Source organism: Pleurodeles waltl, chromosome 5 (assembly GCF_031143425.1).
Source record: "Pleurodeles waltl isolate 20211129_DDA chromosome 5, aPleWal1.hap1.20221129, whole genome shotgun sequence".
In the NCBI taxonomy this organism is placed as follows: Eukaryota; Metazoa; Chordata; class Amphibia; order Caudata; family Salamandridae; genus Pleurodeles; species Pleurodeles waltl.
In genome coordinates, this window is record NC_090444.1 from 730,434,147 (window position 1) to 730,451,903 (window position 17,757).

Sequence of the window (17,757 nt, forward strand, 5' to 3'; positions counted from 1 at the left end):
ATGCTATTACTTTAGGCAGTTGTCTAATAAAGTTGGTAGGCTAGAAAAACGTTTGCAGATCTGAAGAACAGCAGACATGCTGAAAATCAAGACACAACCCCTGAGTTAAAGCTCATGTAGAATGAAATACCGCAGAAGTGGACGAAGTGGGTGTTTTTTATCTTTGGCAGGATTTTGAAAGGGAATCATCTTCTGACACCTAGAGGGCACCAACTGAATCACTCTTTCCTATGATGGCTTAATTAAAAGCGTTGCATTCCAGAGCCAGAGTTTGTGCAATTCATACAACTGGGTTGGTTGTATTTCATAGAACTGACATTCTCTTGTTTCCAAGAAGAATGTGAGCCATTCATTCGCCATTTATGATTTTGCTGCAACAGTGTTCGTGATAAAATTTCAAACCTGCTTGTCAGTAATGTGAAATGCTTTTAGCAAGGTGATTTAGTAAATAACATCAATCACTTCCTCTAACTGAAATGGTGGGTATTTTCGGCGGTGGCCCGCACGTGAAAGTAGGTTAAACATGACAACGACCAGAGGAGTTACCATAGGCTAAGTATATTTTAAATCTTCCATTTATCACTCTCTACAAATAGTTTTACCTGACTGTGCAGACAGCCTTGTCACCAATGCTTTAACATATGCTTAGAGATGGCGATGAGCCCTCCCCTTGCCTGAGACTAAATGGCTTTCTTTTCTTTGTCCCTGATTCAGTGTTTTTTGTCTTTCCATCGTCCCTATTCATTTGTTTAATCACACCTAGGACATTTAGGTTCACTCTGTTTTTTTTGGTTCAATATATTTCCTTCTACTGCAGATGTCTAGAACCTATTTTTCTTTTTACATGTTTTTTCTAGCACTTGAGCTTTAGCTCTTACTGGGAGTACATGTCTCTCTCTCTCTCTCTCTCTCTCTCTCTCTATCTCTCTTTTTTAGAATTTTCTTTCTAAAGCCTGCAAGATATGCACTTCAAAAAAAATGCTAATGCTGACAAATTTCAACGCGCTATACCTCAGCAGAAATGTTTCTTACTTCTATCATGACCATTCACATAACTTGGCCTGTACTGGAATTTCTATTTTGCTTGACTAATCTTAATACTTGTTTCTTTATGAATAGGCTCCTAGTGTAAAGATGTGTGAGAATAGAACTAATGATTTGTTTGTGCATAAATCTTACATAAATGTTCTGTCTTGCAGAAACCAATGTGGATGAGAACTCTAGGCAGTTTTGTGAGAGTGTAAATTTTCTAATACATTTTATTAATGATTTCCAATGTCTTCATCATATAGTGAATTAACATGCGAAAACCTGTGACTTTTGATAATGGTTGCCATAATTCATTTGTTCTCTGGCTAAGCAAAATTCTAATTGAAGTTGTAGTTATTTTCTGTTGCTCAATGCTTACATAAAACTGTGTGTTAAATAGTTTAATAAATGTGTACTCAGCAACCCCTAGCAGGTTGTTGCACTATATCTTACAAGGTCAGATTTATTAAATCATAACACAAGTTGAATGTTCTATTGTTTGAAATTGTCACTAATACGTGGTATCTTCCTTGAGGATGGAAGTAAAAGTTGTGAGCTGAAAATTGTCTTCCTGAGAAGAGAAGTCTAGACGAGATGGAACAAAGGAGCCACAGACGAGACGGAAGAGGATAAGTTACTGTTATGAATGTGTCCTGGTTATTGCTGCTGTAATTGAGTTTTAAGTTATCAATTAGAACGACTATTGGTCGAATCGTAAACCACCCCATGTACTGACCAATCATAAACTTTTTGAAGATTAGTATAACAACCTGGGTAGGATATTCTAGAGACAGATTCTGAGAGAGGGATTCTGAGATTCTTAGTTCGACTTCCTGATGGTGGGTTGCGTCGCATTAGCGGTGTGGGTTGAGCTGTCGATAGGCCCTGTTCTCTGAAGACTTACCTGATGATGTCCCTGAAGTAAACTGCATATTGTTGCTCTCTGGGTAATGTATGAAATTGCATTGATATATGTGTCTCTTTTGCTTTGCAGGTACCAGCGGCAACTTGTAGTTTAATTGCTGCATAATAACAATAATGTTTTTCTTTAATAACCCTAGTTAGTGTGTTTTTCTGAGTTTGTGTGTCAAAATTCTTTTACATGAAGTCCAACATGTTGATGCTAATTTGTGGTTAGTGAGGGAATCAACCTTCATATGATCAAGATTCATATTGACACTCTTTGATTGTTTGTACTAATGTATACTTTACCTTTGTTGCCAATTCCGGTGTTATTAATAAGTGTTATGATACTTGAGATTATTTGCTTAATAATTAATAATTGTTTTGATTAAACTTAGACATATAAGACATTCTAATCAGCCACTATTGAATCTATATGCTTATCATTTGTGTTTGAGAGCTATTCTTGTGACATTAACATTGTTAATCTAGGGAAATACATTTATAATTCTTCTTAATAAACTGGTGTGGTTATTGTTTGAGGTTCAGAATTTTGAATATATTGATTACTGTTGATAGTCACATTGCTCATTGATGACATCCCCTCAATCCTTTGTCGCGTAGATCCATTGACCTCTTGCGCAGAATCCACTATTCAGTTTAAATAATAGCTAGGATTTTGTGGCGCTGCAGCAGTTTCAAAGATGTTTAAAGTTTAGTTAATGTATCATGTGTTTAGAATGCCCTTTGTTAGAAATTATCATCTCAATGGAAACTATCCTTGCCCTACAGAACCTTCAGTTTCTGACTGGACAGAAGAAATAATTTATCTGTGAAACTGTTAACATTTTTGCATCAGAGTCATCTCTAAATGTGTCTCAGGGAAAGAATATTTGGCTGGCTGATGCGCTCTCATGACCTCACTCTTCAGCTTAGATTTTACCATTCAAAAATTCATAGCCTTAGTGACTAGACAGACTCTCAGACTTTTGTTCCTTTTTGCTATTTTATATTTTATTCTTTTATATCCCTATGACTCAGATTATTCTCTGTTGCTGAGTTTTCTAAATCCACCATGAGAGAACTCTTTACAAGTTATTCAGCTTAATGTATGTTAAAAATTGGGTCTCTAACTGCCAGAGGCATGCACCCTGTCCAAGTAGGGACCACAGTCCTAGTCAGGGTAAGGCAGTTACACTCCCTAAATTCACCTGTGCTCAACTGCTGGTTTCTTAGCACAGAGTAGTCGGGCTTAAGAGGCAATATGTAACATATTTGTGGAACACATACACACACACACAGTAACACAATGAAAAAAGACTCCACGCAGTTTAGACAAATAGAGAACGTTTATCTGGATGAAACAAGACAAAAGCAACAACATTCCAATAAGTAGTGCATGAAATAGGAATTTTTAAAGTATATATCTGCCATCACAGTGCTCTAAAAGTCATTAATGATTTTATTTACATTATCGTTGCCACTATAGTGAACACAAAGTCACTTAAGGTGTTGTTTTAAATTATAGTTGCTCTCACAGTAGTCAAAACAAGGTACTTTTGGTCTCAAGTGCAAGACTGGTCATTAGACCGATGTTGTTTAGGAGTTGTGGGCATGTGTGAGGAAGTGCAGACTGGTGGCAAGCCCCCTGCTGGCCCCACATCACTCAATACCTTGTGTAGTGGAGATGCTAGCATCACGTCCAGGGATTCTGTGGCACGGGTGTCACGCTAGTCCTCCTTGTACATGCTGCTGTCTATTCTCACGTTCTGGGCCACGTACTGAATCCCCCCAGCATCATCCTAGCATCATCCTAGCAACATCATTGCTGGAGAGGGTCACACTAGTGGGTTGCTCTCTGTGCGACGTTAATGTCAAAAGCAGGATGATGGGGACTTCCATGGGCACATAGCTTCCAAGTGCTGATCGTCACAGGTCCCTTGCTGGAGGGACTTGATCAGTGCATGGTCAGCAAACGCAGGGCTGAGATGGCTTCGGACAGAATGCAGCTCTGCTCCCAGCTGCTGGGCAGTCACAAAGTGCAGAGGTTAAGGATTTGTAGAAGCAGAATGAAGTCTTTTGGATCTGTGAGACTTCCTGAAGGGAGGAAAACCAGCAAGCCCTTAGGATCACTCTGGGATCCAGGGAGATGAGTTCAGCTTCTGTCCTCAGCAGGGCAGAGATCAGAAAGCAGCAGGGCAGCTCAAAAAAGCAGAGAAGCAGTCCTCATAAAAGTTAGAGTAGCAATCCTTTCAGCACAGCAGTCTTTACTCCATCACAGTTCTTGCCAGATCCATGAGTGTTCTAATTTGCTAGGGTCAGAGCTCCAGTACCTATAACCAAAAAGTGCCTTTGAAGCAGCTCCTTGAAGTGCACACGTCCCCCTTTCGTCCCAGCCCTAGCTCCAGACTACCAATAGGGGGTAATCAGCCCTTTGTGTGGGGACAGGCACTTCCCTATGGAAGTGTAAGTGTGAGCTCCCCTCCACCTTTCCAGCCCAAGAGGCCCCTGAGAATGTAGATGAATACAGATGAGTCCTTTGACACACCCACCCTTCTTGTGTTTGTGGCTGTCTGGGAGGAATGTAGTTGTCACCTAACCAAGACATGCATGAGAGACAGGCTGCAAGGCACACACAGAAGGAAGAGCAGAAAAATACCCACTTTCTAAAAGTGCCATTTCTAAAATAGTGATAGGTTTGATTTTACCATTAAAGAGGATTTACCAATGATATGTAGTTACTCCTTTTTTATCAGGAATTACATCTTAAAAATATATTAAAGAATTCCCAAAGCTGGCCTGTGAGAGGAGGAGACTTCACAGTAATGAAAAACTACATTGGGAGTTTTTCATTACCAGTACATGTACGTATCCTGCCTTTTACTTACCTAGCACACTGCCCTATGGGCTACCTAGTACCTACCTTAGGGGTGACCTATATTAATAAAAGGGGAGATTAAGGATTGGCAAGTGGCTTTAAATTCTGAGTTAAAGTGGCAGGTAAACTGCACACACAGGCTCTGCAGTGGCAGCCCTGAGACATGTTTATAGGGCTACTTAGGTGGGTGGCAAAATCAGTGCTGCAGGCCCACTAGTAGCATTTAATATACAGGCTGTGGCTATATGGTCAACCACTTTACAAGGGACACACAAGTAAATTAAATGCCAGTTGTGTAGATACCAATGTTACCATGTGTAGGGGTGAAGCACATGTACTGTAGCACTGATCAGGAGTGGTAAAGTACTCAGAGTCCTCAGGCCAACAAAAAGATACAGCAAAATGGTGAGACAAATAAACAAAACAATTGAGAGAAGACTGCCCTAAGACTGTCAGGTCTAACAAAGTATTTTAACTTATTTAGGACCAGATGTATCATGAAATGGCCTTGCGAATCGCAAATAGCGATTTTTAAGAAATTGCTATTTCCGAGTCGCAATAGGCCATGTATCATAATTGCGATTCGGAATTAGCGATTTCTTAAAAATCTATATTTGTGGTTTGCGAGGCCAGAATACCGAATCGCAATTCGCATTTTCGCAAATTGCGATTCGGTAATTGAAAATCGCAAATTGCGAGAACGCACACCTGGAGGAGCCTGATGACATCACAAGCAGGAGGAGAGTCAGCCCAGCCACACTGAGCAACACTCTTAAGAAGGCAGCACACCAGAACAACCATGGACACCGCTGCCCAGGGAAAGGAGAAGGGAGAAAGGAAGCGCAAGCTGAAGTTCAGTGAGCAAGAGCTGGAGGTGCTGACAGAGGAGGTGGTCAGGAGCCATGACCGGTTGTTTGGCAAAAGCTCACTCCAGGTGCCTGAGAGTGAAAAACGAAGGCTCTGGGCAAATATCCAGACAAAGATCTGCACTGTTGGAGTGGCTCAGTGCTCTGTAGAAGAAATCAAGAAGAGGTGGTACGACCTGCGGTCCCGTGCCAAGGAGAGGGTGGCAAGACGACTGCAGGAGGCCTGGAGCACAGGAGGCGGACCACCCACAGTGACACCCTCCACCCCGATAGAGGACCTAGTGGAGTCCACACTCCTCCCGGAAGCAGTCAGTGGGGTCACTGAGATTGACACCTCCGGCACACCAAGTACCAGCAAAGGCAAGTGCAATATTGAATTGTAACCCCATATGTGTATTCACAAAAGCCCCTTAGGAATTAGCAAGTAATGTAAAACATTGTGAGAAGTAGTCCATTCCACATCTTAGAAGCAGCACAACAATGCCTTATGGGAGTGGTAGTCCACAACCCAGAGCTGAAAGTAGCACATACAATGTAAGAGGCAGAGCGACACACAGAAGAACACAACACCCACAACACAGTGAAGAAAAGTACCTGTACCTTTATTACCTTTGTGTGACCTTAATTGTAACAAACATAACTGACATGCTGCATATTGTCGTTGCATGTGGGCCAGACCCAGCAGCCACAGCATGTGCCAGTGCAGGGGAGACAGACACCCATCCTGCTTCAGACTCCAATACAAGTGAGTCTCAGAACATTGTGCCACTCCGACGCAGGCCTAGGGCACTGCCAGACATGAGTCAGGACTCTGATGAGCAGCAGGAAGGCTCAGAAACACCGTCCCCAACTGGCAGATGCACCCAGATGCTGGAGCCCCATTCGTAGCAGACCACAGCACCCCACAGGATGCCGACATATGCAGGTGCACAGGCTTATGAGGCAGGTGAGGGAACATCCTTATTTGGTGGCCTGGAATCGGCTATGTTGCAGCAGCAGCGCCTGCAAAATAAAAAGATCACGGCATTACAAAGGCAGATGCAGCAACATAATGCAAACATGGGGGGGCCTGCATTGCCAGCTGGAGTGCCTGAATGCCAACATTGAACAGCTGCATGAGGGACAGGTCCAGGCATCGCAGGACACAAGGGAGCTCACTACTGCTGTGAGGGAACTATGGGGGTCATTCCGACCCTGGCGGTAAAATCCGTCAGGGCCGGGGACCGCGGATGCACCGCCAACAGGCTGGCGGTGCATCCCTGGGCATTCTGACCGCGGCGGTACAGCCGCGGTCAGAAACGGGAAACCGGCGGTGTACCGCCGGTTTCCCGCTGCCCTGGGGAATCCTCCACGGCGGCGCAGCTTGCTGCGCCGCCATGGGGATTCCGACCCCCTTACCGCCAGCCTGTTTCTGGCAGTTTTGGCCGCCAGGAACAGGATGGCGGTAAGGGGTGCCGTGGGGCCCCTGGGGGCCCCTGCAGTGCCCATGCCAATGACATGGGCACTGCAGGGGCCCCCTAACAGGGCCCCACAAAGATTTTCAGTGTCTGCTTTGCAGACACTGAAAATCGCGACGGGTGCCACTGCACCAGTCGCACCCTTTCCACTCCGCCGGCTCCATTCGGAGCCGGCATCCTCGTGGAAGGGGGTTTCCCGCTGGGCGGGCGGGTGGCCTTCTGGCGGTCGCCCGCCCGCCCAGCGGGAAACTCAGAATAACCGCAGCGGTCTTCTGACCGTGCAGCGGTATTCTGGCGGCTCCCGCCGGCCCTGCGGTTACCGCGGCCGGCGGGAGTCAGAATGACACCCTATGTCAGGAGCTGTGCCATGACAGGGTAAGCCACTGCAGGCAGTAGCGACGTTTCATGAGCATGTTTGGAGGATTTTGTCGCTCTGTGACTAGGCTGGGTAATTCCACCTCCCTAATATCGCGTTGTGCAGTGGCTGCACAGGTTGAGGCAGCACACAGCAGCAGGGATGTGGCCCAAGGACTTGTACAGATCCCTAATGTGATCGACAATATAATGGGAAACCGGTCAGCCACACCTAGCGAGCTTGGAGTGGGGGACACGGAGGACACATCCAGCCTCAGCAGGTTAGCTGTGTCTGCAATGGACACCAGACGGTGCAGTGCTAGGCACAGCACTGCCACAGAGGCAGACAATCGAGGTGCCAGTGAGGCAACTGCGCACTCGAGTGGCATGCGTGGCTGAAAGAAGTGACTGTAGTGGCCACAGGGGATTGTATATGTGTCTGGAATGAGTCCACTATGAAGGAATAGTGCTTTACTGTGAACTGCTATTGTTTTTTTTTACAATCACTTTTGTTGGTATTCGTTGGACTAACATTACCTGACATTGAGGTAATAAATGTACCCACTACAGGTACATTTGTCAGTGGATTTGTGTTTTTATACTTACATCTGAAATGGTTGTGTGTGATGTCAGCACGCATTTGCCTTCCCTCTGCTGCACTGGTCCTGTCTGCTGGCTGTAGGGGTGGTATGGGATCATCATCCTCATCTGAGTCTGGCTCTGATATTTCCACAGGTATGCCCCTGGTGGTAGCTATATTGTGCAAGATTGCACAAGTAGCCACTATTCTACATGTTGTCTCTGGGCTGTACTGTAGGGCCCCTCCACTTTTGTGGAGGCACCGGAAGCGACTCTTCAGCAGGCCAAAGGTGCGTTCCACCACGTTGCGGGTCGCCCTGTGTGCTGCATTGTATCTCCATTATACTGGTGTTGCACGATTTAGGTAGGGCGTCATCATGTAGGTGCGCACTGTGTAGGTACTGTCTCCTGGAAGGGACTGAGGGTATATTGAGTAACTGAGCCATCTGACATCAGCACGCCATCAATGCACCAGTGTACAGAGTGTCAATACCTAGTAGATATCCTTCACCAAACTCCCCAGCTAGCAGTCTTGTGTGAATCCTGCTGTGGCGAAAGATGTACGAGTCATGGGTGCTTCCTTGGTACCTGGCCACGAGATCAGTTATGATATAGGAGGCATTGCATTTCACCTGTATATTCATTGAATGTTGGTATTTACGGTTGCGGTACACATACTCTGTGGCAGATGGTGGGCATATTGCAACATGTGTCCCATCTATGGCACATAGGACATGGGGGAACTGTGCTATCTGGTAAACATCTATTTTTGCCTGCTGTATTTCCTGTGGGGTGTGGGGGAATCTGATGTACTGGTGTATTCTGCTCAGCCTGGCGTTAATAAATGCTTTGAACAATCTAGAGAGGGTACTCTGTGAGACCCCTCCAACTGCTGCTATGACCCCTTGATAGCTCCCTGAGGCGAGTAGGTGGAGGGAGCATAATACCTGCACATGGGTGGGGATGCTATGAGTCCTATGTGTTCTGCGCTGCAGTATGGGTTGTAGCTCAGCAATCAGATCAAGTATCATGGCTGAGTTCAACCTATACCTCTCAAATATTTCCTCCTCTGTCTGGTCAAAAAGTGCAATGCGCACTCTGAAAATGCGCTCCTGTCTCCTCCTCCCTCTCCTGAAACCTGCCAAGATCCTCATCCTCCTCGCCATGACGTAGAGTGCAGCCATTGTGGAAAAGAGTCTGAGGCATTCTGGGCCTCTTTATATAGCTTGCACCTGGTTCCCACCTGGTTTCACTTAGTGGTATTTTGCAGAGAATTAGATTAAGGATCAGATCTTTATGGTGCACGTTTTATACTGTAATTTGTACTTGATTTGATCAAATAAAAAAATGGAGAACTAATAATTAATAAACCTTTATAAATCTATCACAACTCTTGTTATTGACTCCAGAATCTAAAAGTGAATGACAATGGAATTAATTGACTGTCTAGAATATGCAGCTTCTTCCCTTCTCACTTGTCATAAAGGTCCAAAGCCATGTGGCCCAAGAGCTGCGGAAAATATTAGTTGAGAATTTATAGGTTACTACGTGCCCCCAAAACGCTGGTAACAGAGCTAAGGTTAGACAATGAGAAAAGGAAGCTCCAAAAATTAGAGTGCCCTGATCAGATAAAAAGCCCAATTGACCAGAACCTGATTTCAAAGGCATGGAATGCAGTTTCTGAAGTGGTTGCTGATAGCAGTTGAAGACTGGTGAATCGACGCCTGTGAATAGCAATACGGTGATGCATTTTAATTGTCATGATAAATGTGGTTTATGAGGTATGACATATATTGAAAATTGTTCATTGTTGTTTTGAAGTGCACTGTTAATGTTTATATGTCAGTCAGTCAAAATAACTTTATTCAGCGATTAGCTATAAAAGTAAACATGCATACATAAAAATCATCATAAAATACAGTACTTATGACATTCATTAAAAGTAAGTCTATTAAATCTAAGCTTACCACCCAAGCTTACTAAAACAGTAAGATAATAAATACTTATAAAAACGTATATAACAATAAGACAATATAGTAATAGGACAATGCCTAATTTCTCTTAATAAATAGTCACATTACCAGTTCATATCGATTTCTAATTGTGATAGCGGATTTAATAAAACTAAGAATAGAAATGCAGATTTGTTTGGATGAGAGGCTTTGGATGCCAATCAATCCTTCTTTGTAGGAAGAAGTGTGCAAGTTGCGCAAAATGGGTAATAAAAAGGATTTCCTGGGAACTGAATAAAGTTTACAAAATAAAATAAAGTGGCAAGTGCTTTGTTTTGAAAAGTTATCACAAGGGCATGGGGGTAGTGTTTTTTCCCACACACATTTTATCGGGAACGCCACTCTAAAATGGATCAAATTAAATCTAAAAGATACAAGTAAAGAGTATAAAGAAGGGGTCGCAAACCAAACAAAATAAGGTTCTAACAAGTCTGATGATAGAATTTGTATCTATGAATTAAAAGAGCTCAATTTCTCTGCCACTTTTTATGTAAGATTCATAACATACTCTTTATGTCGAAGTTTAACAATTTCTTTCGCATTAGCTGGCAGGAGCTCTGGTTTAAAATACATAAACTCCAAATCCAAGTTTCGGAAGCCATTGTGAACAAAATTTAGCCATGGAATTTTGTTACAGTTTGATAATGAGAAACAATCTTTTACACAATCATGTGTTAAAGTAGCCGCCGGATTTGACCATACTTTTATCCATAGCAAAAGTGGGGCAATATCTATCAGATCTGTAATGTAGCAGATTCCCAGTTCCTCATGGCATAAAATGTTCGCTATGTTCTTAGGTACCATAAGTAACAGATGAAGGAATTTATTCTCTGCAAGCTGCGAAGTGCTTGGACTGGTATATCCCCAAAGGCCACCCCCATAGATCACCGCCGAAACACATTTATAGTTGTAGAGCGTGAGGATCTGATGGACCGGTCTATGCCCTAATCTGCGGGCAAAGCGAAAGATTGCCTCAACATTTCTTGCCAGTTGTTGAAGCTTAAAATTCAAATGGAATTTCCAAGACAGAGTGGAACTTAGATACAGACCTAGATAGCAAAAGTCTTTTACCTTTGTCGGGGTATTCCCCCCCATTCTAAAACATCTGGTACGAGTATTTTTAGGACCTCAGGTCATAACATGTGATTTTTTAAAATTGACTTTCAAATCCAGCTCTCGTGTGTGTGTTAAGAAAAGATCCAAGAGAGTCTGTAGACCATTGGCCGTGCAGGCAATTAAAACAGCATCATCGGCATATAATAAAATTGGCAATTGTCTAAAACTCATCCTTGGGAAATCCTTACCATTTTGGACCAAACAATTATGCAAGCCATTTATGTACAGTAAAAACAGGAAAGGTGCCAGTGTGCAGCCCTGTCTAACACCTCGAGTGGAAAAAAGGGGATGGGACCTTTCACCTTTTTGTCCAAACTGAATTAAAATATGGAGGTCAGAGTATAAGCGTTTGATCAAAATTAACAAATCTTGCTCAATCCCCATTGTATCCATTATGTCCCACAATTTTGCTCTGTTCACTATATCAGATGCACTAGACAGATCTATGAATGCTAAATGGATAGGTTCCCTTTTGGCAATTACATATTTACTGAGGATAAGATGTAAATTTAGGGCCTGGTCCACTGTGCCTAATCCAGGCCTAAACCCATATTGAATTGGCGATAAAATGTTTGACCTTACAACCCAATCCTCGAGCCCAGTCAGGATGACACTCCCCAGTATCTTTGCCGTGGAGTCTATTAAAGAAATGGGTCTATAGCAGAAGGGGTCAAGCCTGTTACCCTTTTTGAAAATCGGAACGATAATTGCCATTAACCATGAGGAGGGAATAGCGCTTTGAATAGCACTGTTCAGAACGTTTGTGATTAATGGAACCCACAGATCAGGTAGAGATTTAAATAGATCCACCGGTATCCCATCAGGGCCAGGAGCTTTCCTTAGTTTCATTTTAGTTATTGCTGCACTGATCTCATGTGCCTCAAGTAAAATGGCGCTCTTAGCTGGAATTGGAGTAGCCAAACGTGGGGGGCCACATACCTCCCCTCCGTCATTGGGATTATTTGCAGATTGAAATACAGATGAAAAATGGTCTACCCAAACCCCCTCTGGTATCAAACAGTCATCTTCCCTGTTTTCCTTTCCTGAAAAATATGGGTGATTAACCACCTTCCAAAATTGAGAGGGATCCCATAGTTCCGTCGCTGCCATAAGGTCTTCCCAAGTGCTAGTGCGTATTTCATTCTTTCTTCTAGGACTGATTTATATCGGCCCCTGGCCTGTTTAATTAAATCCCGATTACGTGGAATGGTTTTGATCGCTAACTTTAGATCTCTATGGGCAACCGTACAGGCAGAGTTGAACCACCGTTGAGGTTTTACACCTTTGGGATGTTGGGCACACAACAATGCCTGAGAAATAGCACAGCTTAAAGATTCAAAGGCATTTATAAGGTGGAATGGAGTGGGTTGCAGGGACAAGCAAGTGTTTATGTCAGCCTTGTTTTGAGTGATAAGGTTCGTATGGAAAGTGTTCGAGTTTACTCTCTCCCACCGTATGCGAGGGCCAGAATTTCTTTTGAACACCTCTTTCCCTTTATATGCAATCCTAGGTAAAATTACTCTAGTTTTAAAGGATAGTTTTATGCTCAAAGGGTTATGGTCACTAGCACAGTGAGAATTAATTTTAAAATCCGCTATTGAACGTGAAAGTGAGGAGTTAATCAGAATAAAATCAATAATGCTGCTGTTAATACTTCCAGTATAGGTGGGTGTTTCTCTTATCTGACTGTTGCAAAGGCAGGATCAAATTTATAAATGAGAGTGTTCAAGGCATTTCCTAAATTAGAGTGGATAAAATGAGTGAGTGACTCTCTGCCTTCTATAGCGGTGCCACATAAATGAGGTAATTCATACTTGCATAACTGAACATTAAAATCTCCAACCCAGATCGTATCAAATTCCCTGTCCTGAAGTTTCCCGGCTGAGTCTAGTTGGTCTGTAAGCTCTTCGAGACTTCCTGGCAGAGCAGCACTTGGAATGTTATTATAAAAGTTTAAGAGTAAAATATCTTTTCGTCCGGATATTGATAATAAAACTACCCAAAAAAAAGCAGAAGACCAAATCAATGAAACCTCAATTTTTGGGAGTAATAATGACACAAGTACCAGAAGGCCGCCACTTGCTCTGCCTGCTCTAGATGGAGTAGCTGGCTGACATACAGAGTAGTAGCCGTCTAAATGGAAGGGTGCTGTAAGCCAAGTTTCTTGAAAACAAATGATGTCAAATGTGGATATAAATTCCAGCCATCCAAATTTTCAACTTTAGAACGCAACCCAGCAATATTCCAACTAATTAAGGATAACAATGCGTTGCTTTGCTGGGGCTTTTTCCCAGACTCCTCGATTAAGGCCGTATCTGTTGTAAGATGTGGAAAGCTAACTAACTAATCAGGCCCTATGGGTGATTGCAAAAGTGTATGCACTCCCATCAACTCTGGTTCCTGTAAATATTCATTTGGGAGCCCCAAACCCTCCGATTGTCAATCAATTGCGTCAAGGGAAGAGTGATTTTGAGTAACCCCAGAGTCAAAAGTGGGGTTCTGTACAGGTGCCTTTGTTAGAATATTTTTACCATGAGAAGCCCTCATAGGAGGAAGTGGTAAAGTGGGCGGCCTGTAGAAAAAGCTTAATGGATAGACTTTAATTCCACCTTCCCCTTTTGGACTCGATGGTAGAGACGCCAACAAATGATTAACACAATGAGAATTTGCAAAATTAATCACTATGCAATCGCCTTCATATGCTTTTTTAGACAAGCCTAACCACTTCACCCTTCTAGCCATAATTATTCTATTATTTAAATCATCTTGATGTCTAAGTTTTTGGCTCATCCAATGTGCACATTTCCTTATTAGCGCATGAGTATCTTCCTTCTGACCGCAATCAAGAGGTGGAACATTTGCTAAAACTAAAACATATGGCAAGCTATCCGGAGGAAGCTGTAGAACCTCCTTTGTGCTAGTGGAAGATCTAGGTTTAGAAGCAGTTTCAGGCCTCGGTAAATCAATCGCGCCACCAGCCAGAGTAAACCGGGAATCGGTTAATAAGTCATCATGGGGATTGTGGGTAGGTATGCGATGGGACGGGAGTTGGTTGCAGTTCATTAGATGGTTAGCCTGCTGAGAAGCATTGAGATCAGACACCAATTGCGGAGTAGAGGGAGGGGAGTTTGAACTAGATTTTAGAGTGGGCTGCTGAGGCAGATATTTAAAAATAGTTTCTTGTAACTGCTCAAATTTGGAATCAATGAGTAATGTTAGCTTCTCCTCTAAAGCCGAAAAAAAAGGTTTGAGGATTGAGTCTAAGTTGGTCGAATGATTATCTCTTAAAATCCTGCGGTCTGAGCCTAGATCGCCCAATGTTGAGATTTCCTTTGGAAAAGGGTCGGCCGGGATATCCGTTGGTGTGGAAATACGTTCCTTAACCTTCGTTGGGTGTTTGAGTAACTTATTACACTTACGGGATCCTCCAGCTTTCCTTTTTTTTGGGGGAGGGGGAGTGTCAGCTAAGTGTTCGTTGTTAGCTATGTTAAACGGCTGTAAAGAATGCGAAGCATTAACGTCATCTTCAGGCAGAGGCAAGATAAACTCACGGGGAGCAATTGGAAAGACTGCGGACTGTATATAGGTCGTAGGTTCTAAAGAGGTTCTTTGGGTCAAATTATTTGCCACCCCAATTCTTTCTTCCACTTGGACAATTTCAGTTTCAATGGCCCCAATAACTGAAGATAAGTAGCTAGTTATTGATGATTGGACGGGCATAGCGTGTGCTCCATCGGCCCCAGGTGTGGTGGTCTTTCTTTTACCCATCGTCTTGCAAGTAATAATGGGGCAAAACGCCAATCTAAGCCGATATGAGTAAAATACAGGGAAGCAGTGGCAGTGTGAAAATAGTAATTAGATAAATGGAACTGCTCTCTTAGCCGATCTTGCTTAGATGCCAGTTACTTAGGGCCTCCTGAGCCGTGAAACCCAAATAAGGGGGGTTATGAAAGAGCAATCACAGGAGAAAGAAATGCAGTACCTCTTAAGAGTCTGATGAGCCTGATCCAGAAGTCCCAAGTGAGTTCTCAGGGGGGTGGGCCAGCCCAACCTTTTCCGGGCGCTGACGGGCGAAGGACGCGCGCGTCCCGCGACAGCGGGAGCACTATCCAAGTTTAAAGGGCTCCTGCCCTATGGTCCGCCTCCTGCCTCCTTCCGAAAACGCACTTCCCGCGACAGCGGGAGCGAGATCCAAGTTTAAAGTGCTCCTGCCCTATGGTCCGCCTCCTGCCTCCTTCCGAAAACGCGCTTCCCGCGACAGCGGGAGCGAGATCCAAGTTTAAAGGGCTCCTGCCCTATGGTCCGCCTCCTGCCTCCTTCCGAAAACGCGCTTCCCGCGACAGCGGGAGCGCGATCCAATTTAAAGGGCTCCTGCCCTATGGTCCGCCTCCTGCCTCCTTCCGAAAACGCGCTTCCTGCGACAGCGGGAGCGCGATCCAAGTTTAAAGGGCTCCTGCCCTATGGTCCGCCTCCTGCCTACTTCCGAAAACGCGCTTCTGTTTATATGTTAAATGTACCTTTGTTGAAGTCGAGATAAAGGTTATCCGACTAAGCAGTAATCTAAGATCCGGGGAAAGAGATAGAGATGTAAGAAATATAGGCCCAGATTTATGACAAAGTGTCACAGCACGGTGCTGCACAAAAAATAGCAGCTCCATGCTGCCCCACTTTTGAAAAGCAGGGATGTGCCTTATTTGCAGGAATACAGCACAATCCTGAGTCCCCCCCGTGCCGGCACTGAATTAAGCTGCTGGCACCAATGCAGGCATCCTTGCACCACAGTGCAAGGGTGTCTATGTTGATGGGATAGATTGCTTATGTGCAGGAAGGTGTCCCTTGCTGTACATAAACAATCTATAATGGTGATTTGGCACTTCTATGTGTGCTGCAAAAATCAAGCACACATAGAAGTACCAAAGCTTCATTTTGGAATTATTGTTTCTGTGCAGGAAGAGACATTTTCCTGCACTTTAATAATCATCCATGGCATTTTGCTTCTTCTATATGTGCTGTAGAAAAGCAAAAAACAAGGAGGAATAAAAGCATTCCTCCTCGTTTGGACATGCTAACCCCACCCCTGGGGTGGTGTTATTTTTTGGCGCGGCCACAGATTTATGATTTCTCATAAATCTGGGACAGCGTCAAAAACAATGGGTGTTGCAATGGAATACCCACTGCCACACCCATTGTATGCCTCTCTGACGCAGGAAACTGTGTCAGAGGGGCCCATATTTACAAGGAGGCGTGATGCTACACAAAGTGGTGTTACACGTTCTTGTAAATATTGAGCAGTGGTTAGCGCCACCGGAGCATCCCAAAAAGTGTTGCTCTGGTGGCAATACAGCCTTGTAAATCTGGCCCATAGATTTGGTTTTCTTGTCGGCTAGGTGTGGTTTGTACTAATATGGATCAGTGCTTGTTAACCTGATGCTTAAGTATGACCCAACACTGAATAGGTGTTTCCCCCAGTCGAGAACTCATCATTATGAGTAGAAAATTCTGGTTGATTGAAAAGTCAGAAGGTTAAAAAATATGGAAAATTTTGATTATTGCTTTGAACTATTGCTTTCTTTAGAAAAAGCAGACAAACCTGATGGTATTTTATGTTGCTTAATTTTTGTGTTTTACGAAAAAAATGTAAAGGAGGATGAGCTGCTGCAAGGAGTGAGTTGTTGCGTCATATAGTGTCACGCTGGTATTGGTTGGTTGGTGTAACACCACGCTCTAATTGGTGTATTTATGTCAAAGGACAGGCAATCATTGGTTCATTGGATTACTATGCTACACTGTGATATGAAGAAAAGGTTCTGAGATTTGACGCTTAAAGAACAATTTCAAAACATTGAGATGCTGCAATTTTGATTAATGATTTAATAAAAAAATAAAATTGAAATCATGAGATTTTTCAAAGCTCTTTTAAGTCTAATATGAAGTGATATGACAATTCAAATATGGGAGGGTGAGGAAGCTCCTCCTGAGAGAAGACCGGCATATCCAATGATGATTGATGAAGTGTTGCATACATGTGTTTGACTTCATCAATGGTGCAAGATCACTGAGAAAGAAGTTGCATTGAACTTTCCTAGATGAGTACTGTTATATATTGTAATGATCTTTTAGTTAATACAACGCACTGCAGTCTATGCCATATTTCAATTTGACAGTATTTGTTATGTATCACATGTTTTCCTCTGTATTGTGCTGGTGTGCCAGGAGGGCTCTAGGTCATGGCAGATACTGACTGTCGGGCCTGGAGCTGCTGCGCGGACGTTGGTGCTGACTGGCTAAGAATAAATCTACATATAACTTCTTATTACTGTCTCTTCATGTCCCTGTGAACACAACATAATTTGGCAATGACAGGCTCTCAGTCCGCACCATTCCTCGAACCTGCACTCAAGGTTTCTACTCAATGCTACTATACGTCCTTTGCAAGCCGATCAGAATTATCCCCATATTAATTATTTCAGAGGTGGTAAGATGGAGTAATACATGTTGGCGTTTCAGCGAGTATTACACTTTGACATTTAGAGAAAAAGAAACGATGTCAGCAGTTCTGCGGC